This window comes from Pantherophis guttatus, chromosome 1, assembly GCF_059756535.1.
Source record: "Pantherophis guttatus breed Tessera chromosome 1, ASM5975653v1, whole genome shotgun sequence".
NCBI lineage: Eukaryota > Metazoa > Chordata > Lepidosauria > Squamata > Colubridae > Pantherophis > Pantherophis guttatus.
The window spans coordinates 207,577,176-207,605,136 of record NC_142063.1 but is presented as its reverse complement, the minus strand read 5'-3'; the positions used below and the strand labels follow the sequence as shown (position 1 = coordinate 207,605,136).

The window sequence follows — 27,961 nt, the reverse complement described above, 5'->3', positions numbered from 1 at the left end:
GATCTGTTTTCGTCCCCCCACTGTGCTTCCACCCCTCGCGAAAGGGGGCGCTAATCCTGGGACGTGGCTGTAGTGATCTACTTCGTTGTCTCTGCGTGATGAGCATCTTTGTAGGTTCCCTGAAAATAAAAGCCGTTGCTTTGGCTTGCGCGGGGGAGTGCAAGTGCACTTTTTTATCTGTCTGTTTTAGGGCCACCAAATCTCAGCTGCAATCTGGGAGTTGTTACCATTGTGAATACGCCAGCCTTTATCTGGTGACGCTGCAAAGACCGCTACCGGAAATTATGCAATTTGATGGATTTAATCAAATCAAGAGCTTCCCAAAGCTGGGCAAATTACCCAAAATTTGGTAATTTCTCCTTTACAGTAAAGGAGATCTCTCCCCCCGCCTTTGGATAACAACATAAAAGCCCAATCACAAACGGGATATCTAAATTGAGACTGAAAGCGGTTTTGGGTAATGAAGGAAAAAGTCTAGGGAAGCACTAGTTTAAATTGTGGGTTTCGTTTTCTGCTGGTGGGCGTATCTTACTAACATAATTTATGATTTAAGTTTCTCTTTTCCACATCTTTTTCATATGGCAGAATTGCTTAACTTGCTACTCCTGCAAAAACTAAAACGTTATTGGAAGTGGGGGTTATGCTTAAAAATTCAGATCATTTTATAACATGGACTTGTTTTAATTGTGAGCTCCTTATCAGAAGACCAATGTCTTAGCAAATATTTCCGGCTCTGTTTAACTATAGCAGATTTTTATATATATATGTGTGTGTGTGTGTGTGTGTGTGTGTGTGTGTGTGTGTGTGTGTATGTATATGTATATGTATATGTATATATATATATATGTATATATATATATATATGTATATATATATATGTATATATATATATGTATATATATATATGTGTGTGTATATATATATATATGTATATGTATATATATATATATATGTATATATATATATATGTATATATATATATGTATATATATATGTGTGTGTATGTATATATATATATGTGTGTATATATATATATATGTGTGTGTATATATATATATGTGTGTATGTATATATATATGTGTATGTATATATATATATATATATATATATATATATATATATATATATATATATATATATATATATATATATATATATATATATATTAATCTTTTTGCAGCTGCTGCACTTTTCCAACTGCAAAGAGAAAGTTGATGTGGATCTACAGCGTCCCCTGGGGACAATAGGCTGAGAAGACTGAATAAATCAAACCATCTCTTCATTCCTAATACAGTAGTATCTTGGTACTTATTGTTGATTAGTTCTGGGAGGCCCAATGAGTACCAAAACCAATGAGTACCAGACAATTTTTTCCCCACAAGGAATAATGTAGTGAGTGACAAGGCAGAAGCCTCAACAAGTTCTAGCGTGTGCATTGAGTGCCAAATAAACTATGAGTATCGGAACAAATTCTTTGCCTCAAAATACCCCCAAGTACCAAATTTGATGAGTTTAAAAGCAGTTGAGTACCAAGGTACCACTGTATAGGTATCACACATCATCTGCTTTCACACAATCCTATCCAACTAGAGAGTCAGCTTCCTAAATCTTCAGTCAAATCATTGGTTTTATTTTTTAATACTCTGAAAAGGAAAAACAGCCAGGAGAGGGCAGCCGCAGGTCCACTTGGCATTAAAGCAGGAAAGCAAGGGGATCTCTCCTACCATTTTTATCCTGCTTTATTATTTTTTATCAGTTAGGCTGAGAGAAATTGGTCCAAAGTCACTCAGCTGGCTTTCATGCCTAAAGTGGGACTAGAACTCATCTCCTGGTTTCAAGCTTGGTGCCAAACTGGCTTTCTTTTTTTCTGCAAATATTATTTATTTATTTATTTTATTTTATTCAATTTATATCCCGCCCTTCTCCTAGTGGACTCAGGGTGGTGCACAGCCAGAACTAAAACACATACCAATACAAAATTTAAAATTATTAAAAGAATTATATAACTATAATTATATAATTATATGACTACATTCGTTCCGAAAACCAAGGATTTATTCAAATGGGTGACATATGTTTCATTTTGAATTATGAGTTTAATTGTTGCCTTTCCCTGTACTTTGTTGTTTTTTTCTTTTCCCAAAGTAATTCTATAGCATTTTTATATTGTTCTCAAAGGGAAAAAAAGTCATTAAAATCTTGTGTGCAAGTTTGCATGGTCGCCCATATACCCTTTATGCTCTCAAGTTTATGGTTTTGTGAAAGCTTTGGAGATATATTTCAGGAAGCTATTAAATTGCTCTAGACACTCTGGAGAAGAACCAGGGAGCTGCATCTACTTGAAATCTTGGTGGAACCACTTGAGGGGCTCTGATATTGTCTCAGCAGGCATGTGCAGAAGTAGACTCTTCCGAACATTTTACCATTGAAGGGAAGTGGGAGAGGAATGGGGAGAAAATAAGCACAAGATCCAATGTTAATGGATCACTTACACTTGGACTGGTTTAGCTCAAAGTCTGCAGCCATTTACTTATTTGTCATTAAACTAAAGGGATTTGGGGATCAGTAATTTTTAATCAAAATAGATTATTTGTGCTTTTCACTTTAGCATTTTTGCAACAGCAATTCTAGTAAAGATACCCTATTCACTTCAAAAGTTATCTCGAATTTATAACAGATAAGCCCATGGGAGTTTCATAGGCAGTGTCTTGAAATTCAAGACCAGCTTTTTAAAACCTTGGCCTGACTGTCAGAGGTTTGGAATGTTCTGTGGAATGATACACAATTTGCAAAGTTCAGAAAACTCTCAGCAGCTGTGTTTATTACAGAAAAAAGCATGCAAAAGCAGACAGTGCATTGATTCCAAATGTACAACAACACAAATGTCATAAGATACCAGCAGCAGTTCCCTTTGAAAGGCATTTGAGCATAGCATATGTGGCAGCTACAGTTGCAGATGCTCTTAATCTTGAGTAAATTTACACTAGAGTTAACCATCTGCTTCAGCTGTCCCTATCCTGATCAGGATGCTGCTCACCAGCCAGAAAACTACTGTAGACCCTGTCACTCAAACTTCAGAATTTCTTTCCTCCGCTTTACTGTGCTTTTAGATGACCCTAACAACAGCTGGTGGCTGATCCAATGGATTGGGAAAAGAGGAGCCTTTAGGCTTCCTATTCATTTCCTCATTGGATCACTTTCAAGAACTACATTACCCACACTCCCATTTTTCCTTTAAAGGGAAAGCAATGAGGCCTTAGGTCCAGGCAGACATTTCTCCTATGTTGGTGGAATGGATCCCATCAATCTCTACCTCTACTCTGACAGGTTAGAAACTGAAAATTATTTTCCTGCTCTGAATGAATATGTATTATATGTCACAGAGCCGTGATGGCGAACCTCTGGCATGTGTGCCAGAGGTGGCACGCAGCACCCTCTCTCTGGGCATGCAAGCCACTGCCCCAGTTCAGCACTGCCATGCATGCGTGCACACCTCCCACCAACCAGCTGGTCTTTGGGTCTCTGCTGTGCAGGGCACATGCACAGGGGCCACGTGCAAATTGCATTTTGGTGGTTCGGGTGCACGCTTTGGGCACTCGGTCCGGAAAAGGTTAGCCATCACTGCCCTATGCAATGCTGATGCTATGTTTCATCTTATCAGCTTCGGTACCTGTGTAAGAGTGTTAATCAACTATAATTGATAAAAATAAACTTAATACTTTATAAAGTTGGCTTGTTTCCACTTATTGCAGTCAAAATTACTCAGCTAAATTGTTTAAAGAAAAAATAGACCCCCCCCCATCTTCTCAAATCTACTCTAAGGTAGCTCAGTTACTCTAGGACGGTGATGGTTAACCTCTTTTGGTGCCAAATGCACTACAAATGAAAGTGTGCATGCCCGAACCCCAAAATGCAATGCGAGCACCTCCCACACATGTGCCCTGCCCCCATGCATGTGTATGCGTCCCCGCGCATGCACCCCGCCCCCTCCGTGCATGCGCCCCCCCTCCCGGTGCCGTTTTGACTTCCAAGTTGGTGCGGCCCCCCCGTGCCCTGTTTGGAGCCTGGAAAGCCTGCATCAACCTGGAAGCCAAAACGGCATGGGGATCCTTCATGAGCCCCCCCCCTGCCATGCCCAGTGTTGGGCCTGGAAAGCCGCCTGCACCCCTGTACATGTGCCCCGTTCTCCCCCCCCCCCCATGCATGCATGGCAGAGACCCGAAAATCACTAGGCTGGCAGGAGGCGCATGCGTATGCACAGACCTGAGCTGGGGCGATGGCTGGCGTGCCCGCAGAGCGGGCTCTGTGCCAGCTGTGGCACGCGTCCCATAGGTTCGCCATCACGGCTCTAGGGGGATTTCTAGATCCAGTCTTGTAAAATTAAGCTGCACCTTAATATACATACTAGATGTAGCCAATGAATATTATATGATTTGTTTCTTCTTTTCTCAGTTGTACCCCTAATTTAGCTAGCAAAGTCTAGTCACAAATTTTTTTTCCAATTTGAGGAAGATACTTTTGGGAGACCCCTCAGTGCTACTCTGCCTAGGCAACTGTAGTAATTAGAGATTATATTAAAAGGGACCCAAGGATAACCTTTCCAAACTAACTTTGTGCAAGCATCCCCCCTGTTCCCATTTGTACGATTAAATGCTGGCTCCTGGTGAATTAATAGAAGATTTATCAAGATGACATTCTCAGAGCCATAAATTCTTCCTCAGCCCTTGTTTTTGTTAATCAAAGCAATTAGCACCAGCTTGACAGTGATTCATCTGCTCATGCTAGAAACTTCCTTGTCAATCAAAAAGAATCTGGAAATAACCTTCATTGCCTTTATATATATATATATTCCCCCAAGATATAATTAGCTGAATTAATAAGACTGTAATTGTAGGACAGAAACCTCTTAGCAGATGAGAAGGAAAATCTCTAACTTGAGTTTGCTCTTGGTCTGCCCTGATGCACTTTTCTCATCACTATCCATAATGAAATTCAATCAAAAGAAATCCAGAGAGCCTTTTTTCTCCCTTATTGGTCTTATGGTTTTTCTAGAAACTTCTTTAACCTCCCTAAAGGCTGTCTCCTCCCCTCCCCACTGGACTTGAGCCCCACCAGGGTGATCTCATGCAGAAAACAGCCTGTCGGGGCACACCATTGAGCTGGAGATGTAATATAACCCCAAGTAACTCAACTTTGTGGGCTTTCCACAAATGAATGAAATCCATGAGGTGCATTGGCTTCTTGGACTTTAGAAGCACAGTTTTGCATATAATTCCTGAAGCAGCTCTGCTGATTTGGGTTTCATAGGCTGGAAGAGCCAGCTAACTTCACCTGAGTAGTTGGATCCAGAATCAGACAAAGCAGCAGTTTCTTTAATACTCACCCATTGAACTAATCTGAGTCCCCAGCAAAAGGAAAGCCAAGGAACTCACTGAGTAAATGCAGCTGGAGAGCACTAGTGAAGCAGCTGTTCCTCTGACACTTTATCTTTCTTCCCTTTGGAGTATAAGGGGGATTCATTTAATACTGACCTTTAAGGGCTGAACATGGTGCATAAGCTGCCAAGGAAAGATGTCCCCTATCCCTATCACAATATTTCTTGTCTCCAGAAACATTCAGTCATATTCCCTATTTCTGTATTGGTTTTGCATACCATTATCTGTCAACGTTAAGTTACCACAATTCACTCTGTCCACCTGTTGTTCAATTCTGAGACATACAAGTGACTCTTGTGTTTTTAAAAATTGCAAATTCATCCAAAGAAAATGTAGGTGGTTTATTTTCCCCATGCTCCTTTCTTTCCCTAAAAGGTCCAGATTACTTTAAATAATGCCACCTGGTGGGCATCTGAAGACAAAAATGGGCATGGAGAAAATTTATGCTTTGTCACTGGTATCAAAACCAAGAGATCCCAGGGGATCTGGGCAGGGCGGAGCCCCCACCACCACCACCACAGTGGAGCAATTAAGTCCAGCACATTGACCACCTCCATATTCTACAGAATAACCAGATACGAGTCAGAACTGCCTGCTAAATTGTCATCTGGATTTGTTAGACACCAGGGGCCAATCTAATCGATCCACTGTCCTTGAGGAGGTCTAGGCTACAAGATCCATTACCTGATGAGGAAACAAACTGACCATGGCAAAAAATAAAAGTTAATATCCTCTACCTTCAGATTGCATTTCATCTGCTGTAAAATAAAAGCCAGTTCAAGTCTATACGCTCCCCTCATTTATTGGAACTAAATTACTTATGGCAAATCCATGCATCACCATAGAGGTCATAAACTCCTCTATTAAGGAAGAGGAATCCTCTACTGAGTTGAAGTCACACAAAAGTAAACGATTTGGAAAATCCAATAACAATCCCAAGAGAAGATACAGGAACTTATTGTTGGGCCAGGTCTGCCAGAAAACAGAAGTGGTTCTCTGTTTCAGAAGCTGTAGAATGAAGCAAATGAAATGAGTATCACTAAAAAAGAGGGGGAAACACTGAAAATACATTTTAGGTGTCTTCTTCCTCGCAACATTCATTTTGCACAACATCCTGTAATATGGTCTGATTTGTCTTGAGAATTCATTTGTATAGTACAGGTTTGATTTCAGAGACCTGCATTTCAAGGAGATGTTTGCAGTACATATTTTCACGACCTTACTTCACAGTGCCACGATTAGTAAAAAATTATATACTTTGAAAACCCTAAAGGAAAGTCTATTCCATAAAGAATAAAATTGCTCTTTTTTTTTCTACTACCAAAGGAAACAGGGTACTTAGATTTAACAATCTTAATTAAGAAAACCTTTATGATGTAGGCAATTATGCAGTTCCTCTAAATCTGTTTCATACATTTATGGCACAGAAATTAGTATGTAAGCTGGCCTAAATTGCTGCTAGTAAGTCTTAAGTCACTATATAATGAAGCCCCTTTTGGAGACAATTTGGATTTGTCTTTGAAGTCTTCATGAGAATCTTTTCTCAAGAATGTACAGGTAGTTCTCAATTTACAATCACAACTGAGCCCAAAATTTATGTTGTTAAATGAGAAAATTAGTTAAGTGAGTCTTGCCCCAACTTACGACTTTTCTTGCCATAGTAGTTCTTAAATTAGTAGCATGGTTGTTAAGTAAATCTGGTTTCCCCATTGACTTTGCTGGTCAGAAGGTTGGAGAAAGTGATCCCATGACTCTGGGATACTGCAACAGTCATAAATGTGAATCAGTTGTCAAGCATCCAAATGTAAATCTTGTGACCATGGGGATGCTGCAATGGTCGTAAGTGTAAAAAAATGGCCATAAACAACTTTTTCAGTGCCATTGTAACTTCGAATGGTCACTAAGCGAACTGTTGTAAGTTGAGGATTACCTGTATTGTAAACATCTGTCTGCATTGTGTTATCTATGAACCACAGAAAATCCTGTTCATCCTCCAAAGTGGAAGAATCGTAGCTTGGCCCTCAGCAGGAAAAATAATAATACCCATGTTTCGCCAAAAATAAGACCCTGTCTTATATATATATATATATATATTGCCACCAGAAAAGGCACCAGGTCTTATTTTCAGGGGTGGATGTCGTCCACTGACTCGCCTCACTTGCGTGTGTCGCCCCCAGACTCTTTTTCACTATCAGAGGCCTTCAGGAACAGGCAAGGCCGGCAAGGCTTTCCTGAAGGCCTCTTCAGCTAATAACAGAGCTCCGGATTGAGCTGTAAAAGAAATGGACTGACTGCAACTATCCTAAGGTAAGTAGTGGGGCAGCTCCACCACCACCCATCCCCACCCTAGCTTAATTTTTACCTGTGCACCCTGGAGTGGGTGGGGTCTTAATTAGGGCTTATTTGGGGGGGTAGGGCTTATATTGGGCTCAAGTGTAAAAATCAAGCTAGGATTTACTTTCTGAGTAGGTCGTATTTTCGGGAAAACATGGTACTCTTTAAAAGTACAGGCATTGGCTGTAAACCTTTGCCTGTTATAATGTATAGATAGTGTGTATTGAAATCTGTGAAATAAGTACAGTACACAATTTAACTTGTGAAATGATGATGTAGTCAGAGGGGTATCAATCACTTTCAGTGTGTGACTTCTTGCATTGAGGATTGGTCCCAATGTTCTTTTTAGTACCTTCATTTACTTCCATGTGATTGTTGTGAAACTCTACAATTTGTCAGCATAAAAATACAGATAATGGTGTGCATAGTCTTTTGAAGCAATTGGAATTCAAAACATTCTGTTTCAAGAATGGAATGCCCATAATTAATAGAATAGAATAGAATAGAATAGAATAGAATAGAATAGAATAGAATAGAATAGAATAGAATAGAATAGAATAGAATAGAACAGAACAGAACAGAACAGAACAGAACAGAACAGAACAGAATAGAATTCTTTATTGGCCAAGTGTGATTGGACACGCAAGGAATTTGTCTTGGTGCATACGCTCTCAGAGTACATAAAAGAAAAGATACACTCGTCAAGAATCATAAGGTAGAACGCTTAATGATAGTCATAGGGAAACAGTCAATATAAATCTTAAGGATACCAGCAACAAGGTTACAGTCATAAAGTCATAAGTGGGAGGAGATGGGTGATAGGAACTATGAGAAGATTAATAGTAATGCAGACTTAGTAACTAGTTTGACAGTTGAGGGAATTATTTGTTTAGCAGAGTGATGGCATTTAGGTAAAAACTGTTCTTGTGTCTAGTTGCAGTGTGCAGTGCTCTATAGAGTCGTTTTGAGGGTAGGAGTTGAAATAGTTTATGTCCAGGATGCGAGGGGTCTGTAAATATTTTCACAGCCCTCTTTTTGACTCATGCAGTATACAAGTCCTCAATGGAAGACAGGTTGGTAGCAATTGTTTTTTCTGCAGTTCTAATTATCCTCTGAAGTCTGTGTCTGTCTTGTTGGGTTGCGGAACCAAACCAGACAGTTATAGAAGTGCAGATGACAGACTCAATAATTCCTCTGTAGAACTCTATCAGCAGCTCTTTCGGCTGTTTGAGCTTTCTGAGTTGGCGCAGAAAGAACATTCTTTGTTATGCTTTTTTATGACCTTTTTGATGTTGGGTGTCCATTTTAGGTCATGAGATATTGTAGAACCTAGAAATTTGAAGGTCTCTACTTTTTATTCTGTGTTGTTTAGTATTGTAAGCGGTGGTAGTATGGGAGGGTTTCTCCTAAAGTCCACCACCATTTCCACGGTTTTGAGTGTGTTCAGTTCCAGATTGTTCTGGTCGCACCACGAGGCTAGTTGTTCAATCTCCCGTCTGTATGCGGATTCATTATTGTCTCGAATGAGACCGATCACTGTTGTGTCATCTGTGAACTTCAGTAGTTTAACAGATGGGTCGTTTGAGATGCAGTCATTGGTGTATAGAGAGAAGAGAAGTGGAGAGAGCACACAGCCTTGTGGGGCCCCTGTGCTAATTGTACAGGTATCTGATGTGATTCTGCTTAGCTTCACCTGCTGCTTCCTGTCTATTAGGAAACTTATGATCCATTTACAAGTGTGTTCAGGTACCGCTAGCTGGTTTAGCCTAGTTAGAAGAATGTCTGGAATGCACTCAAAACAGCTGTTTTAAATACCAAGTGAGGGGTTCTGCATTCAAACCAGTTTGTTTTGGGTTTGAAATAACCCTACCAACACCAATGAGATGATCTGGAATCATTTTGAATTTTGTGTTTCTTAAAAGTAGGCTCCTGCTATTAAACAAGGACATATTGTGAACAATAATTGAATTCCCAATGCAGTAAGAACCTCATTTTACTTCACGTTATTTTTATTTTTCTTACAGCATAATTCCAATTGTGTTGACAGAGGACTTGATGTGCCATTTTAAATCAAATGGCAGCAAGCCCAAAACAAATAATTGGATAAGTATCATAGGATGGAGTTTCACAAACATGATGCTTCAAAATAAGCTATCACTCATTTCACACTTATCTGGAAGCTGCGGCAAAACCTTGATTTACAACCACAATTGGGACCAGAATTTCTGGTTGCCAAGCACCCAAATTTTGATCACATGACCATTTGCAAGGATTGGTTGTAATTCATCTTTTTTAGTGCCGCTGTAACTTCAAACAGTGGAAATCAGCATCTCACTACACTTTGGATGCTTCTGGATTGAAAGAATTTGCCAGCTGGTCCCTGAAGATACTAACAATGACATGAAGTCCTCAGTTTACGACCACAATTGAGCCCAACATTTCTGTTGCTAAATGAGACATTTGTTAAGGGAATTTTGCCCCATTTTATGACATTTCTTGCCATGGTTGTTGAGTGAATCACTGCGGTTGCTAAGATACTAACATGGTTGTTAAGTGAATCTGGTTTCCCCATTGACTTTGCTTGTCAGAAGTTTGCAAAAGGTGATCACATGACCCCCGGGGACACTGCAATTGTCATAAATATGAGTCAATCGCCAAATGTCTGAATTTTGATCACATGACCCTGGGGAGGCTACAACTTTTTTTCACTGAGGTTGTAACTTCGAACAGCCACTAAATGAACTGTTGTAAATCAAGGACTATCAGTACAAGCATGCTGATGATCGAGCAATGACTGTTCAGGAAAAAACATTTGAAGAGGTTGAACTGAAGTCCTGGTAGAGCTGGATCAATACTATTGTGATAACCAGTTAAGACCAAATCCAGCAAAAACTCAGGTCTGTGCCTTCCATCTTCACAATAAGCAAGCTGCTAGGAAGCTGCATATTATATGGAAAGGGATGTTATTGGAGCATTGCCATAGCCCTAAATATTTAAGGGTCACTCTAGACTCTACACAGGGGCCCTAACATATAGGCAGCACAGTACCAACACTAAACTGAAGGTCAGTGGATGAAATAACATCCTCAGGAAATTAGTGAGCTCTACCTGGGATGCCTAATGCTGGGAAAGACTGAGGGCAAAAGAAGAAGGGGACGACAGAGAATGAGGTGGCTGGATGGAGTCACTGATGCAGTCGGTGTGGGCTTAAATGGACTCTAGAGAATGGTAGAGGACAGGAAGGCCTGGAGGAACGTTGTCCATGGTGTCGCGATGGGTCAGACACAACTTCACAATTAACAACAACAACCTGGGATGCTTAATCCAAGGGTCTTTAAGACAACAGCTCTAGCTCTTTGCTACTCAGCAGGCGAATATGCCTGCCTAATCTGGTATAAATCAGCACATGCTGAGAAAATAGTTGTTACTCTGAATGAAGCTAGCAGAATTATTACTGGATGAGTTAAAGCTATCCCTCTAGATAGATCTTCCACCTAACCAGCATCACCCCGCCTGCTGTTTGCAGAGAAACAGCAGCATACACAGAGAAACTCAAATCATCACTATCTAGACAACACCCTCTCTGTGGCCTACAATCATCTCAGCATAGACTAAAATCCAGGAAAAGCTTCCTTAGGTCGACAGAAGATCTGAAGAATTTGAAAGTAGAGTGGACCTATGGAAAGCTACAAAGAAGCAATACTGGATGGAGCCAGCAGAGGAGCTGGCACCTTTGGTCTGACGAAAGCTGGGAAGTATGGAAATTATTGCATAGCCTATGCATAAGTACAACTAAAAGTCAGAGACACTCTGAACAAATGGGGCTATCTGGTGGCTTCTGTTCTTCACAATTGCGGTGACATGCAGACAACAACACATATTTATACTGCCCTTTGTGCTGTAGTAGGTTTCAATTTAGTTTGCTACCGGTGTGCTTGTGTGTGCGCACTCACACACACGTGCAAAGCGTCTGTGCATGCGCAGAAGCGTCCGGGTGGGTGGGCGGAGCCTCCCGCTGCCACCACTACTGCCACTACCGGTTTGCCCAATCCAGGGCGAACCGATAGCAACCCGGTAGCAACCTGCCTTTGTGTCCCGATCAGTGTATACTTGAGGATCTCATGGCAGCGCGACAGAACACAACATAGCTATATTCTAGGCAAGATTTGTTTAATTTGTACATATTTTAATCTAGTACTTTATATTTTAAATTTTATGCCATATAGTATGTCTTATTTTAATTGTGATACTTCTGACATGAATAAACAAACTTCAAATGGTGATTAAGTGAACGGTTGTAAGTTGGAGACCACCTATATAGCGCCCACTTCAACACAGTAATATGTTTTGTGTAATTGCATCATAAAAGAATGTAGTATTACAAAGCTGAAAGGGTTTAGCTCGTCGCTTGAGTCTGGCCCCTTGCTCTGTGGAGGAACCATAATGGATTTTTTTAATCACAATGTTTAATCACAAGACATTATAGAGATAAACTAATGCAAATTACAAAAAAATAAAAGTGCAAAATGATAAAGGAAAAAAGAAAAAGGGAAAGAAAAAAGAAAAAAACCCTTTCGACCCCAGCAAACATATTTACCATTAACAGCTTATCACCATTTCTTAAAACATACCCAACTATCTCTTCATCCTATCTCTATATCACACCCCATTCTCTATGAACAAATATTGAAAAGCTCATCACTCTATCTTGATCAGCAAAAGTCCATTAAGGGTTAAGAACATAACAATTGCAAATTCTATTTAATAAACCTACTTCGAACCTTACCTTTTACAATCAACAAATTCCCCCCAACTCATTTCTTTAAATAAACAAAACCTTTTAAACTTCATCATCTAGGTCAGTATTGGTGAATTTTTCGGCACTGAATGCCAAAACGGGAGCACGCAGCGCACATGGGAGAGTACCGGATACCGGAAGAGCAGCTCCCCGGTGCACATGTGCAAACTGGAAGAGCAGTTCCCTGGCACACATATGCGCACTGGGAAACTGAGCTTGCGGTTTCTGGTGTGCACATGTGTGCTGGTCATCTGGTCTTCCGGTTTCTGGCACAGATGCACATGCAAAGACCAGCTGGTCGGTGCACATGTGCACGCCAGAACCCAGAAGAGCAACGGGTGACAGCTGGCATGCCTGGAGAGATGGTTCTGCATGCCACTTCTGGCACGTGTGCCATAACTTCACCATCACGGATCTAGGTCAAGTCCACATATAGCCATTATGCATTGCCAGAAATGGCAATCCATCTATTTTAATCTTGATCAAGTAAACTAATTCTGTATTTTCCCCCTTTCTCAGGACAATCTAGTCTCCTCAGATAGTATCCAAACTTTTCTTTTTATGCTCTTTTTGTTTTCTCTCGCAAAATCTTTGGCAACTTTAAGAAGCCCCTTTTGTAGATCCAGTATGGAGAGGTTATCCATGTCACTTTTCCTATTTTCATAGTCTCTTTTCCCCAAATCATTAAAAGCTTTATCAAATCCCTTTGCAAATAGAAAGTTATTCTCATCAATCTTCTGGTTTAGAATTTGTATATTTGCATATCCCTGATTAAAACATCAGCCAATTTGACTTGTATATCCAACAGTTCATCTTTTTGTGTATCATCTTTTTCTATCTGCTTATTTATTTTTAAATTCACATTTAGATCAATTTCAGCTTTATTTGGTAAAATTTTGTTTCTCTTCCATAACATCATCCAGTTTATCTATTATGGCATATAACTTTCTAATTATATTTTGTGCCTCAAAACCATAGATAAATCTCTGTCGATCCATTGATGCATTCATTTTCTTCTGGTGCCCTCTAGTGATGAACTTTCAAAGTTACTTCGTCAGTTATTTAAATGTAAACATAGAAAGTATCCCATGAGAAGAATTTTTAATTAACTTCAAAGTTTTAATTCAAGTCTATCTAAACCCTTAATACATTTAAAACTTTCTAAAATTAACATTGGAACCATTTTTGCTGTATATTCCCAAAAACATTCCTTTAAAAACACTTAAACTTGTAATGTTTTCTTTCTTAAAGGATTAAAGAAAAAAACACAACCAATGAATACAATAAAACTTGCAATACTAAAGGTTTCCAATCTTTAAAAAGAAATTGAGAATTAAGGAAAAGGAAAATCCAAAGTGATTAAGAAGTGAGATTTGCTTGAATCTTCGATCCATGAAGGCTATGTTAATGATGCATGATGAAATCCTAAAATCCTAAAATTCCCAGCCACAAAAACCCTGCTATCTGTTCACATAAAGTATGTATGGAATATATGTAGTTTTCAGAAGTTCTCTCCTTTCTCCAGAGAGATTTCAGGAATCTAGATCCAGCATCTAGCTGCCATTTTCTTCCATTGTTTCTCACTGATCTGTGCAATGTTAATTCTCCATTTTCTCATCAGAAACGCAGTGGAGGAACCCTCATTAAAGAATCTCCAAACAAATAGCTACCTAATCCCATTTATATTCATCCAGTTGCCGAATACATCAGCACAGGGGTGAAATCCAGCAGGTTCTGACAGGTTCTGAACCAGTAGCGGAAATTTTGAGCAGTTTGGAGAACCAGTAATGGAAATTTTGAGTAGTTCGGAGAACTGGAAAATACCACCTCTGGCTGGCCCCAGAGTGGGGTGGGAATGGGGATTTTGCAGTATCCTTCCCCTGGAGTGGGGTGGGAATGGAGATTTTGCAGTATCCTTTCCCTGCCATGCCCACCAAGCCACGCCAACCAAGCCATGCCCACCAGGAGTGGGTTCTACTTACCTTTACTACTGGTTTGCATCGTGCTTGTGCATGCTCTTCTGCGCATGCGCAGATCACTTATGATGACGTCCGGGTCAGTGGGTGGAGCCTCCCGCTAGTTTTACTACCGGTTCTATAGAACCGGTCCGAACCGGGGGCAACCCACCACTGATGCCCACAGAAGTGGTAGTAAAAAAATTTGGATTTCACCACTGCATCAGCCCCTTTTCATCACAATCTTTTTAATAGTGCAGAAGAGGCAGATGAGATGGTATTTTACACACACACACACACACACACACACACACGTCTCTACCCTGCTATATGTATGAAAGGGTTAAGCTGGAATAGCCAAAAATACTCCCTTTGGAACAGTGGTGGGTTTCACTTACCTTTGCTACCAGTTCGCTCGCACGCGCATGCTCACTTTGCTCATGCATTACTACTTCTGTGCATGCGCAGAGCATATTTGATGATGTCCGGGCAGGTGGGCGGAGCCTCCCATCACCGCTACTACCAGGTTGCTTGAAACAGGGCGAACCAGTAGCAACCCACCACTACTTTGGAACTGTTTATGCTAATTACTCATCATATTATTCCAGTGGCCCAGGAAAGCTTTGTGGCTTTTCCTTTACCAATCTAGCTATATAAACCATGTACATTATTGCCTATTGCTTATGTCTTACTCTTTCACTGCTATTGCCTTTTATCCTATTTTGCCAGTTAACCCTTTTGTTGATTGTTGATGTTGTTGCTACCTGAACTGAGTGCTTTTGCTCTCATCTTGTTATAGGGATTGACTGGGAGTGTATTGAGTGCAAACTAATATCGGAATTAGAATAATTTTTTCACAGCAGTAAAGGAGGAAAAAAGAAATCTGTGTGATAGGATAAAGAAGAATTGAAGAAAAATCAAACCCCATGACAATGTTTTATTGAATTAAAGATCAAAACTGTTAGAAGTAAAAGGAAGGAATATAAAGTTGGTTTATCTGATCAAGTTTAAAATAAGACTTTTTTTTCTTTTGCAATGTTCTGGAATTTTATACTGACACTAGGATTGAAAATTTGATGTTTTATTTATTTGCTTATATATAGGGAATGGAATATGGGATGAAGAGATATCTGTTTAACCTTGTGGTGGTTGAAGAGTTATTAAATTTGTTTATGCTTGTGATTAGGGTTGAAAGTCATTTCTTTACATATTTTTCTTTTTCTTTATTATATTGTTTTCTTTCTTTTTTTCCTGCATTTTTATTTTTTCCATCTCTTCTTTTTCCATGTTAAATTTATATTAGATTTTTACTATTGTAATTAAAAATTCTTAATTTTTTAAAATTGAAACATATACGTAAAACATATACTTCAAACAAGGATTTCACTTTTTTGTTTTTCAATTACAGTTGAAAAAAATTACGGTTCAATTACAGAGAAATACTGATGATCACTGTAATTATGAAGAGAGTAAAACTGACACCAGGCAGAGCCTATAAATACAATATTACTATTTCCTAGGGCCTGTTTAATGTCATTTTCCAGAATGTCTGGCTCTACTTAGTAATCAGATATTCATCATGAATCTGGGAATATTTTTGTTCAGTGTTTTTTATATTCACACTGTTAAATTGGGTGAATGAGGACGCAGCAAGCCAGAGTAGCTCGTGACAACAGCTCTTTATTATATGATGAGACTTCAGCGACTAAACCTGGGAGCCAGCTCCCTTTATATACCTTACAACAGTAGTGGTCAGCCAATCAGCTGAGGGTCAGTTATTTCGAACTTCCCGCCAAAACAAACCTATTTACATAACACTCCTCCCCTCCCAGAAGTCACTTGGGGTGTTATTTACATACAAAGTCTCTCAGGTGACTAGGGTGTGTACGAGTCCTAGTTGACCTGCGCAGTTCAGTCGGAGGGGCGGCGTCGAGCAGGTCGGAGGGACTTTCTGTTTCTCCCTGCTCCGCCAATGAGGCCTCCGGGACCTCCTCATGGGCGGCGACTTCTCCGGCTGTTTGGACTACCCCGATGGGGCGGCGCTGGATACCAGAATCCTCAGCTAAGTCCTCCGCTCTACTCGGGCTTGTGTTTTGTGCTTCTGGCTGGTAGTCATGGTCAGAGGTGGGGTCGTCTAACTTGTCGTCGGTGTCTGTGGTTACCCGTTTTCTTAGTTGGTCAATGTGTCTGCGCCACACTCTCCCGTCCCCCATATCTATCCTGTACGATTTGGGCCCCGTGATTTCTGTGATTGTCCCGGCTTCCCAGAGTGGGCCCTGTCCATAGTTTCTAGCGTGAACCGGTGTTCCTATGGTGAATTCTCTAAGCTTCCTCTCCCCCCCCCTTGAAAACCTCTGGAGAGTAATTGGGGTTGAGCCTATCTAATATTCCTCGGAGTTTCCGTCCCATTAATAGTTCTGCTGGGCTTCGGCCTGTGGCTGTACAGGGTGTGGAGTGCTGCGCCATTAGAAACTTGTCTATCCTTTCCTGCCAGTCTCCAGGGCTTAAACGTGAAAGGGCCTCCTTTGCTGACCTTACAAATCTCTCCGCCTGTCCGTTACTAGCCGGATGAAACGGGGCTGAAAGGACATGTCTGATCCCTAGTCCTGCTAAGTAGCCCTCGAATTGTGTCGCGGTGAATTGTGGCCCGTTATCTGACACTAGGATGTCCGGTAACCCATGGGTGGCGAATAACTGTCTTAGCTCCCTGATGGTTGCGTCGGTGGTAGTGGCCTTCATTAGCTTGATCTCCACCCACTTGGAGAATGCGTCTACAACGACCATGAAGGTCTGCCCGTGAAATGGGCCTGCAAAGTCAATGTGTATCCTGGACCAGGGTCCCTGGGGCCTTTCCCACTCCCTCACGGGTGCCGTTGGTGGATCTGATCTGGACTCTTGGCAGGGCTGGCATCTCCCCACCCACTCGGTAATGTCTGTATCCATGCTGGGCCACCAGACGTAGCTCCTGGCTAGTCCCTTCATTCTTACAATCCCAGGGTGCCCCTCATGCAACAATGTTAAAACTTTTTCCCGTAAACGTAAAGGAATAACAACCCGATTGCCCCATAGCAAGCACCCCCCTTGCATTGTCAGTTCGTCCCATTTTCCCGCGAACGGTTTAAATTCCCCGCTCCCAATCTTTTCCGGCCACCCCCTCATGACCCAACTTGCGACTGTCCGGATCACGTGGTCTTTGGTTGAGGCTCTCGCAACCTTGGCTGATGTTATGGGCCCAGAGTCCAAAACGTCTATCAGCAGGATGGGGATGCCGGGTGTGGGGTCTTCTAGGCAGTCAGGTAGTGGGCATCGGCTGAGAGCGTCCGCGTTGCCCATGTCCACCCCTGGTCGATGTACCAGGCGATAGGAGTATGCTGCGAGGAAGATGACCCAGCGTGTCATCCTGGGCGACAGTGCTGCCGGGGTTGGTCGGTCTCCCGCGAGGAGACCCAGGAGCGGTCGATGGTCGGTGATTAGTTCAAAGTCCCTCCCGAACAAGTACTCGTGGAATTTCTTTACTCCCGAAACGGCGGCGAGGGCCTCCTTGTCGAGCTGGCTATAATTTCGCTCGGCGCTTGATAGAGTCCGGGAGTAGTATGCAATGGGCGCTTCTAGGCCATTCGGGAGTCTGTGGCTCAGGACGGCTCCCACCCCGAACGGGGACGCGTCACATGCTAGAACAAGGGGAAGCGTTGCATTGTATTGTATTAAGAAGCTTTCAGCTGATAACAGTTTTTTGATGCCGGCGAATGCCCTGTCTTCAGCCTTCCCCCATTTCCAAATGGCTTTCTTGGTTAACAGTCTATGTAGGGGTTCTGCCACTGTTGCCTTGTCTTTAAGGAAGATGGCGTAAAAGTTTAATAGTCCCAGGAAGGCCTGTAACTCTGCCTTGTCTTTGGGGGTGGGTGCTTCTCTGATTGCCCTGATCTTGCTTTCTGTGGGGTGTATGCCGGTGCCATCTACCCTGTACCCTAGGAATTCAACTGAGGGGACTGCGATCATGCATTTATTTCGTTTTACTCTGAGTCCTGCGTCCCTGAATTTCCTTAGGACTCCCCTCAGTCTTTCTCTTAATTGCTGCACATTATCGGCGGTAATGAGCATGTCATCAAAATAGGGCACCACCCCGGGGATCCCTTGTAGTAGCCGCTCCATGGTACTCTGGAAAAGTCCGGGGGCTACGCTTACTCCGAATTGCAAGCGGGTGCACTTAAAGGCCCCTCTGTGGGTTACGATAGTCTGTGCCTCTGCGGTAGCGCCATCTACCGGCAGTTGCTGGTACGCCTGCGCAAGATCGAGTTTTGCGAAGATCTTGCTGGGGCCCAGGGAATGCAACAAATGGTGAACGATGGGCACTGGATAGGCGCTCTGCTGCAGGGCCTTATTAATTGTGCATTTATAATCAGCGCATATGCACACTGATCCGTCCGGCTTTACCGGCGTAACAATTGGGGTCTCCCATTTGGCGTGGTCGACTGGAACGAGCACCCCTTGTTTGATTAATTTGTCCAGTTCAATGTCAATTTTGGGCTTCAGGGCGAACGGTACCCGCCTAGGCTTTAAGCGGATGGGTGCAATATTGGGGTTGAGGTTAAACGAAATCGGGGTCCCCACATACTTGCCCAGCCTTTCGTCGAACACGTCCTGGAACTCCTGCATCAGGTCTTCCTTCAGGGTGCTTCTAACGTTTCTCACTCCGGTGAATCCCATGCCTAGGGCTCTAAACCAGTCCATGCCCTGGAGGCTTGGGAGGTTGTCGCTGACTATGGTGAGGGGCAGTTTCTCGGTAAACTCCCCGTACTTTACTTGGAACTCGCCTTTTCCTTCGACGGGTATGCGGTTCCCCTGGTAGTCCTTCAGTCTGCATTGCTGTGGCTGGAGCTGTCGCTTGCGTGCGCTGGGGATGACTTTCTTTAGGTTTTCCCAAGACATGATGGATATCGGTGATCCCGTGTCGATCTCCATCTGGCACTCCCGTCCCTCGATCTCGACCGTGGTGTAGGCCTTTTCTCCGGGCGAGGTGCAGGTCTGTTCGATGCGTATGGTGTAGGCCCCAGCGTCTTCAAATTTCGCGCCCTTCCGGTTTCCGCCATCTCTGTTGGGCCTTCGGTGTGGTGCCAGCTCTGATTGGAAGGGTTGGCCATGTGGTTTGTAGCTCTGGTGTGCCTTGGATCTGCAGACCCGAGCGATGTGTCCCCTTTTTTCACAGGAACGGCAAATGGCGTCCTTGAACTTACAGTTTTGTCGTGAGTGGGGCCCTCTGCAGCTGGCGCATCCGTCTCTGGGCTCCCTGCGGGCTGTGCGGGACTGCTCGGTGCGGTAGACCTCTTCTTCAGACTCCCCTTCGCTCGCGGTGCTCGTGGCCTCTCGGTGCACTGGTGCCATCTTTTGCGTTGTTCTGGTTAAATGGGAGCTCTTTAGTCTCTCTGCAGCCTTTGTTGACGACTCTTGCGCCCTGGCCTCGTCTAGCGCGATGAGTAGGGTCAGGTTTGACCTCGCAAGCAGCCTTCTCTGGAGTCGGCTATCCCTCACTCCGCAAATTAGTTGCTCTAGGAGCATCTCATCCAGGTCTCGGTACTCACATTGGGTTGCGGCCTTACGCAGGGCAGCGATGTATTCACTGATCGATTCGCCCTCCTGCTGTAGCCGTTGCCGGAAATCATAGCGTTGGATGTACTTCGATGGCGTTGGTGCATAGTGGTCTTTCAGCAGGGTCTGTAGCGTCGACCAGGAAATGTTGTGGACCGAATTCGGCTCCGACAATGCTTCGGCTGTGTCGAAGACCCTTGGCCCGCAGTGGCTCAGGAACAGGGCTTTCTTCCGCACGTCCGGTAGCCCTTGCATGTCGTTTGCCACCATGAAGCACTCGAACCGAGACATGTAGGATCCCCACTTCTCTTCCTTGGGGTCGAAAGGCGCTGGCGGGGTGTAGGCAGACATAGTTTCGGGATTCTCCTGTGCTCCGCTCGCTCGCCTGGCTGGATTCGGTTGCGGTCTCCGGTCCCCTCTCTGAACGTGGCTTCAGCTCTTTTCTTGAGTGTGGCTTCAGCTCTCCTCTGCTTCTGGCCTCAAAATCCCACCTTCTTCGCCAATGTTAAGTTGGGTGAATGAGGACGCAGCAAGCCAGAGTAGCTCGTGACAACAGCTCTTTATTATATGATGAGACTTCAGCGACTAAACCTGGGAGCCAGCTCCCTTTATATACCTTACAACAGTAGTGGTCAGCCAATCAGCTGAGGGTCAGTTATTTCGAACTTCCCGCCAAAACAAACCTATTTACATAACACACACCATGTCTATCTTCTCTCCCCGTTAGAACATTGCCTTCTTGGTTTTTGATCATGGCCATTTTTCAGTCCAGAGTTCCTCGGGCATGCTATTTATCAGATCTAATCCATTAATTCTATTCTTTACCGTCACTGAATTATAAAACGAGGCCGTGCCTGTTAGTCTGCAAGTTTCATTTATGTTCTTATTTGATGTTCTAATTTTGCAAGAAAGAATTTGTGGTCTGAGTCACCATCAGCACCTGGCTTTTTTGTTTTTGCTGATTGAAATAAAAAAAGCTTATTCATCGTTGCTTGCAGAGGAAATCAGTTTGATTTCAGGGTTGTCCCCCTGGTGATGCTCATCTGTAGAGTCATCTATTAGTGGTGTATTGAGGAAAGCCAAATGTAACGCCTCTTTCAAGTCAAGTTCAACATCTATGTTGTGTTCCTGGCAATAAAGCAGAAGAGGTTTGTCACTGGGAAGTTTTGTGGAAAGTCTGTTTTGGCTTCTTAGTCTACCTAACCTATAGCCTTGGGATTTCCTGGTTTTCTCCCATCTAGATACTTAATGGGCCCCACCAGCTTAGGTTTCTAGGTCAGATGAAATCAGCTGGCTGCTGGCACCAAGATATTATAAATTTTAGATCTCCACCCTTTGTCACATCTGTTGCTTATAAAAATGCCTTTCTAAGTCATACTGACTGGGAGTGACTATAGTTACTTTATTGTGAAAACATTTTAATACCCTTTAAACTTTTTTTTAAAAAAATCAATAGTATAACACTGAAAAAGACAACATGACGGGTAAGAACAGATTTAAAACATCACATTGGTCTTCTTAATGCACATTCTAGAAACAGAAAGTTATAACTCTAAAGGAATTCTGTATCCTCTTTTGGGACACAGGAGAAAGCCTTTTTCTTTATTTACATTGTCATTTTTTTATTGTGCCACATCATCCTCTTACCTCTTTTAAACCAATTCTTGATTATGCTACATAGTCCCATTGTGCTTTGTAGATATGTATAATATGAATTTGGCACAAAATCTGGGCAAGAGCATCAACTAAGCAACAAATTTATGTAGTATACTTTAGAAGGATATCCTCAGCCTGGATTCCCAGCTGGGGGTATCTAAAAAATTGCAATTTTTAACAGCATTTATGTCTTCACCAAGTTTGACTACATCAGCAGTCCTGTTGTGGCCCTTCAGCGGCCTGTGCAGCTAGTAGCTGATTCCGACAGCGAGGAGGCTGGTGTGGTGATGCGCCAGTAGCCTGTGCAGCTGGCACTCGAGTCAGACAATGAGGAGGCTGGAGAAGGTGTGGTGCCAGAGGCGGGGATTCAGCCAGGGCCTTTAGAACCTCCAAAAGCTCCCATGGAGAGGAAGAAGAGGAGGAGCCTCTTCTTGATGCACGAGCGCGCAGAGCTGCCAAAAGGCAGGAGTGGCTCCTCAGGAGGAGGTCTCCTCGAGAGTAAGGCTTGGGGCTAATTGGCCACTCCCCTAGCCTATTTAAGGAAGGTCAACGACTGAGGCAATTTGCAGGAAACAACTTCGTTCATATTCTTTTGCGTCTTGATTCCAGAAACGTCTGATCAGCTCTTGCTTCTTTCTTGTCAGTTTTCCTGCAAATTGCTTCTGGGCATTCTGCCAACCACAGTAAGATTATGGTTATCTGAAATACTGTGCTTCAGAATTGAGTTATTATTCTTTGGATTCTTGTCAGCTGTTAATGAAGTTAAATTAACAGCCCTTGTTCAGAAAAGACTGATTTAAACTGTCCTTGTGTTCGAACAACTACTAAGAAAACTCATTAATAGTCCTTAATTAGTAAACTAAGGTTTGTACGGACTTTGTGTGTGCTGCGTTCTCAGGGGTCCGTAGCTGGGGCAGAACAGGTCCCCATCTTTTCTGGCTTTGTGGACCGTTGGGAGGGAAAGGGGGATGGTTCCATATGAATGGGTGAGTGTACAAGCGCAGGTCCTTTTACGTGAGCAGTGGTTACCCGCTGCTCATGCAAATGGAGCTGCACGCACACTCGCCTGCTGTTTCCATGGCCCAGTTCTGAACGGGCTACAGCCTGGTACTGGGCCATGGCCCAGGAGGTGGGGACCCCGGCCTGCACTACATGTTAGGCACTGGCACAACTGAAATTCCTACTTCTCCACACAACAGTGTCACAGTCTCTCTCTCTCCCGCTCCCTTCATCCCTCTCTCTCTCCCTCTCTCTGACAAACATGTGCATGCAAACATACTTTAGAGTTTTGATTCACAGCCTTTTGTTCCTGTTTTTCTGAATCAACAGATATTTGGCTGGTTGTTTTTTTCCCCCCCTGGTTTTGAGAGGCACACAGTCTATGGTGACCTAATATTGATAGCCTCCAAACTACAGGTTCCTGCCTCACCCAATTCATTCCTTACACTTTAATAGCTTCAGTGCGGTATCTTGCAACCCACAACACATTTGAAATCTGACCCTTTTTAGAAAAAGGGCTGCACATCATTAGTATCAGGAAAATATATTTCTCAGGTTTTGTGCCCTCATGGAATCCAGAAAGGGATCACCTCCTTAGAACTAATGAACTACAGCTTGTTGTTCTCTATTTCTGCAATATTTAAAGTATTAGTTGACAATGAAGCAGGAATAAAATTCACCAAAGAAGTATCACCGCTGGCTATACAACTTATAAAAGCCAGGAGATCTTTTTATTATATTATATTATTATACAAGGATTGGATTTTTTTGTTTGTTTGGAAGTGATACTGTAAGATATATTATGTTCATTGAGCAACAGGGGGCCTGGTGGCTCAGCTGAAAGCATTGTGATTAACACCAGCTGTCTGCAATTACTGTAAGTTCAAATCTCACCAGGCTCAAGGTTGACTCAGCCTTCCATCCTTTCTAAGGTAGGTAAATTGAGGACTCAGTTTGTGGGGGCAATAAACTGACTTTGTATAAATATACAAAAAGTATGAAGGCTATTGCTTAACGCATTGTAAGCCGCCCTGAGTCTCCGGAAAAGGGCGGCATATAAATCAAATTAAAAAAAAAAAAACAGAACATCAGAAAGCAACAGCTATATAAAATTAAAGCAGAACCTTTTCTGTGCAAACAGATTTTAAAAAAAGATAGATGGAAGAAAGGGTGAACAATGGAACAATAACATGGAGACAAAAAAAATTCATAGGGGGATAATTACAGGAAAGCATTCCTGACTGCAGTTTAGGATTATATTGTGTTTAAAGTGTACTTGGAGAATAACGAGTCAATGCTACAGGAAGGGCTACTAAAATAAAAACCAGATGTAATTACTTTGTGCACATGAAAATAAATTGATCTGCAGTGCTAGCAGAATGAACAGTATTATTACCATCTTCCACTTTCTTCAATTTATATTCCTCCCTCTGCAGCTATAAAGTTTTTGAACTTCCACTGTTGAACATATGAACTTCTAAAAAAATCTCTTTCCAGAGGCCTAGAAAGACCGAGTAAGGAAAAGCTTTCCTAAATTAATAAGCATAAATTTTCCCTTTATGAACATGCATTCCAGAGCGCTAGGTATTACATCTTTTGAACTGTAAAATAATTCCCAAATCAGATTTATTCTAAGGATTGTATCCTGTCTTTCAATTCTTACACTTCTTTCTGAATCAGATTATCTTCAAAGTGTTTTATATGCAAACTGCACCACCAAAAGTTAATAGGCACAGTTTATTTTTCTGTTCCTGAGATGTTGATAAGGGCAATGGAAAACATTTAAAACATATGCATGCAATATAAAGCTATTTTTGCTAGTGTTTTGCAGACGTTTGAATGCAGGCCTAAGCCACAACTTGGGGTACTTCCAAGTCTGCCACTGGCTGCAACTGCCCCCAACTTGGGGCATTATAGTTACATGAAATGTTTCTTTAACTTAGAGCAGAGGTGAAAAATATTCACCCTTTTTCAAAAGTAGAATCCTTGTCATCACTTAGAACAGGTTTGCAATACCATCTTGTGACTAAGTTTGATTTATTAGATCCTTTCATTGTGAGGTAAAGATAGCAAAATAGCTGTCAATAAAATGGAAAGAAGTAGTGTATAATATGTGACAAAAGGAATGAGTGAGATAAGTACAAATTCTCCTAATTGCTCCAGCATGCTGAGAATACATTGAAGTGCAGTGAATATCAACCAGAATGGGTCATGTTAGGCCAGCATTCTAACCATAGAACCATATCCATGCATTCCCATAAGCATTAAAAAAAAAATATTTCCAAGATCATTTGTCATCTGTAAAAAAATAATGCCCAAAGATGCTATAGTACTTTCCAATGTTTGTTTTTCTGTAATGCTTATTGATTTTTCAGATATCATGCTCAATTTTTCCTCCAGGAGCAACATTTATTCACTTCTTAAACATTTCCTTACAGTAATAATTGCGTGCAGTAAGTTGGGCTGAGGGATGATGACTGGTCAAAAGTCATCCAGCGAGCTTCCTTGGCTGAGGTGGATTTAAAGAAAGGGGAATCTGGCAGTGCAAAAATTTAATAATTTAATAATTTAGTCAGTAGTGGGTTTCAAATCCTGGTGCTACCAGTTCGCTATTGGGAGCGCATGCTGCTTCTGCACATGCACAGAGCATTTTTTATGATGTCTGGGCAGATGGGCGGAGCCTCCCGCCACCACCGCTACCGGGGCGAACCAGTAGCAACCCACCCAGTGGTGGGTTTCAAATTTTTTTACTACCGGTTCTGTGGGTGTGGCTTGGGGTGTGTGGCCTGGCTTGGTGGGTGTGGCCTGGTGGGCATGGCAGTGGAAGGATACTGTAAAATCTCCATTCCCATCCCAGTCCAGGGGAAAGTTACTACAAAATCCCCATTTCCTTCTGATCAGCTGGGACTCGGGAGGCAGAGAATAGATGGGGGCGGGGCCAGTCAGAATTTTTACTACCAGTTCTCCGAACTACTCAAAATTTCCGCTACCAGTTCTCTAGAACTGGTCAGAACCTGCTGAAACCTACCTCTGAACCCACCACTGTTCCTAGTCCACGATACTTATGTTCATCTTTCTTTGATCTATAGTGGGGATGTGCCTACAGAGAAGTTGCTAAACTACAATGCCATACAATCTTCACCATTGATCATGATATTTGGGAGTTGCATTTCACCACTGTGTCAAGGTAAGTTGCCCTAATACTATCCTTCTCCCATACCCATAGCCATCTGTTTTTTATGTCTATGCATTGAGAGTGGAGAGAATCAGAATTACAGGAGTTACACTAGAAATATGCAGTCGGGTTGTTCAAAACCGTCAGTAACTATCAAGAGGGCCTTCTCTTAAACCTAAACATCTGTGTGCTTGGAAATTACAGATGGTGTCAACTCAAGGTAAACTTGCCAAGGTACAACAATCCCAGCATGAGACTATCTGGAGCCCTCTCTGCTTTAGGGTAACCCTAAAGACTAGAGTTGAAAACTCAGAAAGGAAAAGAAGAACCTTTGACAGAATTATTTCATTTGGAGCAACATCAAACCAAAGGGTTTATTTCCCCTCAACGTAAGTATCAGCTTAGTGTTGGTTTATCACCTCTTATCTTTAATGTCTTTTCATCAGGACAGGTTGAGCCCGGAGTCGTGGGGTTTTCTTTTAATGTCCTGCCAATCAGTCTGAAGCAGATTTTATCAGAGGAACATGAAATTTTGAACACAGATGATATTTCATCTCCTGAGCGATGATGAGACTCAAACCTTTTTTGCAATATTATTTGACAAGTGAAATGCATCTCTTTGGTAACAAGGGCTCTGAAAGAGTGACTGATAGCTAAAGAAAGATGGATTTCATGAAGGACCATAGCTACAACTTTTAAAGTTGCTTCCCATTCATTATTAGCTGCTAGATATTTAGTCTGAACTTCACAACAGACACCTCATAAAGTCTGTCAACTCCAATTTCAACTTGCAAGATTGTCTTCTTTCTGATGCTTCTTCCCTTTAGGTCATCAGAGTGATAAAGAACCTGGCATTGTCCAATGGAGAGCTGGCCATCTTTTTCCCCTCCCTTAAAAACAGCTAAATATTTGGATGGAGAACTCAAATCATTTGCCTCTTAGACTTTTTCTTCACTCTCTGGATTTCAATGTCTTATGAAAGAATTTTGTTTCCTTTCATGAGTTGACAATGCAGCTTGGCTATCATGGAAAAAAAAATAAACTCTGTATTCTGGGAAACATCTCCGCTGCATTTTACAACTTTCTTTAGAAAGTCATAATCTTTGGCATTTTGTCACCTAAGGGTTTAAGCAGGTTAGCACTAAAAAGTTGGGTCAGGTCAAAACAGTTAAATTAATAGAACTAATGACTTCTCCTTAGGCATTCAATTGTTTTTAACTTCTGTCATTCTTTTTTTAAATCAGCAATAACTTTTGGATAGGCTTCCAGGCTTTGGGAAGGAACATGAGGACTTGGAACTTCACATTGGGCATTTCTTTTCTACAGGATAGGTCTTTGCCTCTATTGTGTGCAGGGGTGGGCTGCTGGGGGTTCAGGAGAACCTCTAGCTAAGATTCTGTGCAGTTCAGAGAACCCCCAAATCCCAATCCTGACTGGCCCCCCCGCCCCCCCACCAAGAGTCCCCATGCGGCCTGTTTTGGATGCAGGTAAGTGCCGGGCGCGCACGGAGACTCGGGGAGGGCAAAAATGGGCCTACCAAAAGTTTGGGAAGGTCGGAAGCGGGCCTGTTTCTGGCCTCCAGAGGGTCTCTGGAGCCTGGGGAGGCCATTTTCACCCTCCCGGAGGCTCGAAAAAAGCCTTCGGAGCCCAGGGAGGGCAAAAATGCCACACACACACCGCCATGGTGCAGGAGGCTGACTAGGCCATGCCCACCATGGCTACGCCCACCCAGCAACCGGGCAAAGAAACCCTTGCTAAAATTTTTGAAGCCCACCCCAGTTGTATGTCTCTTTAACCTGTAGGCTAAACATATCCAGTTTGTTCAAGCATTCCTCTGAGGGTTTGGTTTGAACAAACGTTGATCAATAATGCATGTGGTCACTTTTTCCTGCACCTAATAACTCATAAGCGGGAACATAATAGCAATTCCCACAGGAAAAAAGGAGCAAAAAACTAGGGCTGTACTGGGTTAATTAGTAAAGTGCCTCCTAGTCTAACACAGGATTGCTGACATGGCCCAAAG

The 27,961-nt window shown here is 42.5% G+C and overlaps 1 long non-coding RNA gene across 1 annotated transcript; it reads left to right on the top strand.

Moving 5' to 3' along the window:
- Positions 1–3,245: 3,245 nt before the first annotated feature.
- Positions 3,246–27,092, top strand: LOC117674137 (uncharacterized). The gene is made up of 4 exons (XR_004593701.2): positions 3,246–3,327; positions 25,853–25,950; positions 26,143–26,327; positions 26,766–27,092. It is a non-coding gene; the product is annotated as an uncharacterized LOC117674137 (long non-coding RNA).
- The last annotated feature ends 869 nt before the right edge of the window (positions 27,093–27,961 follow it).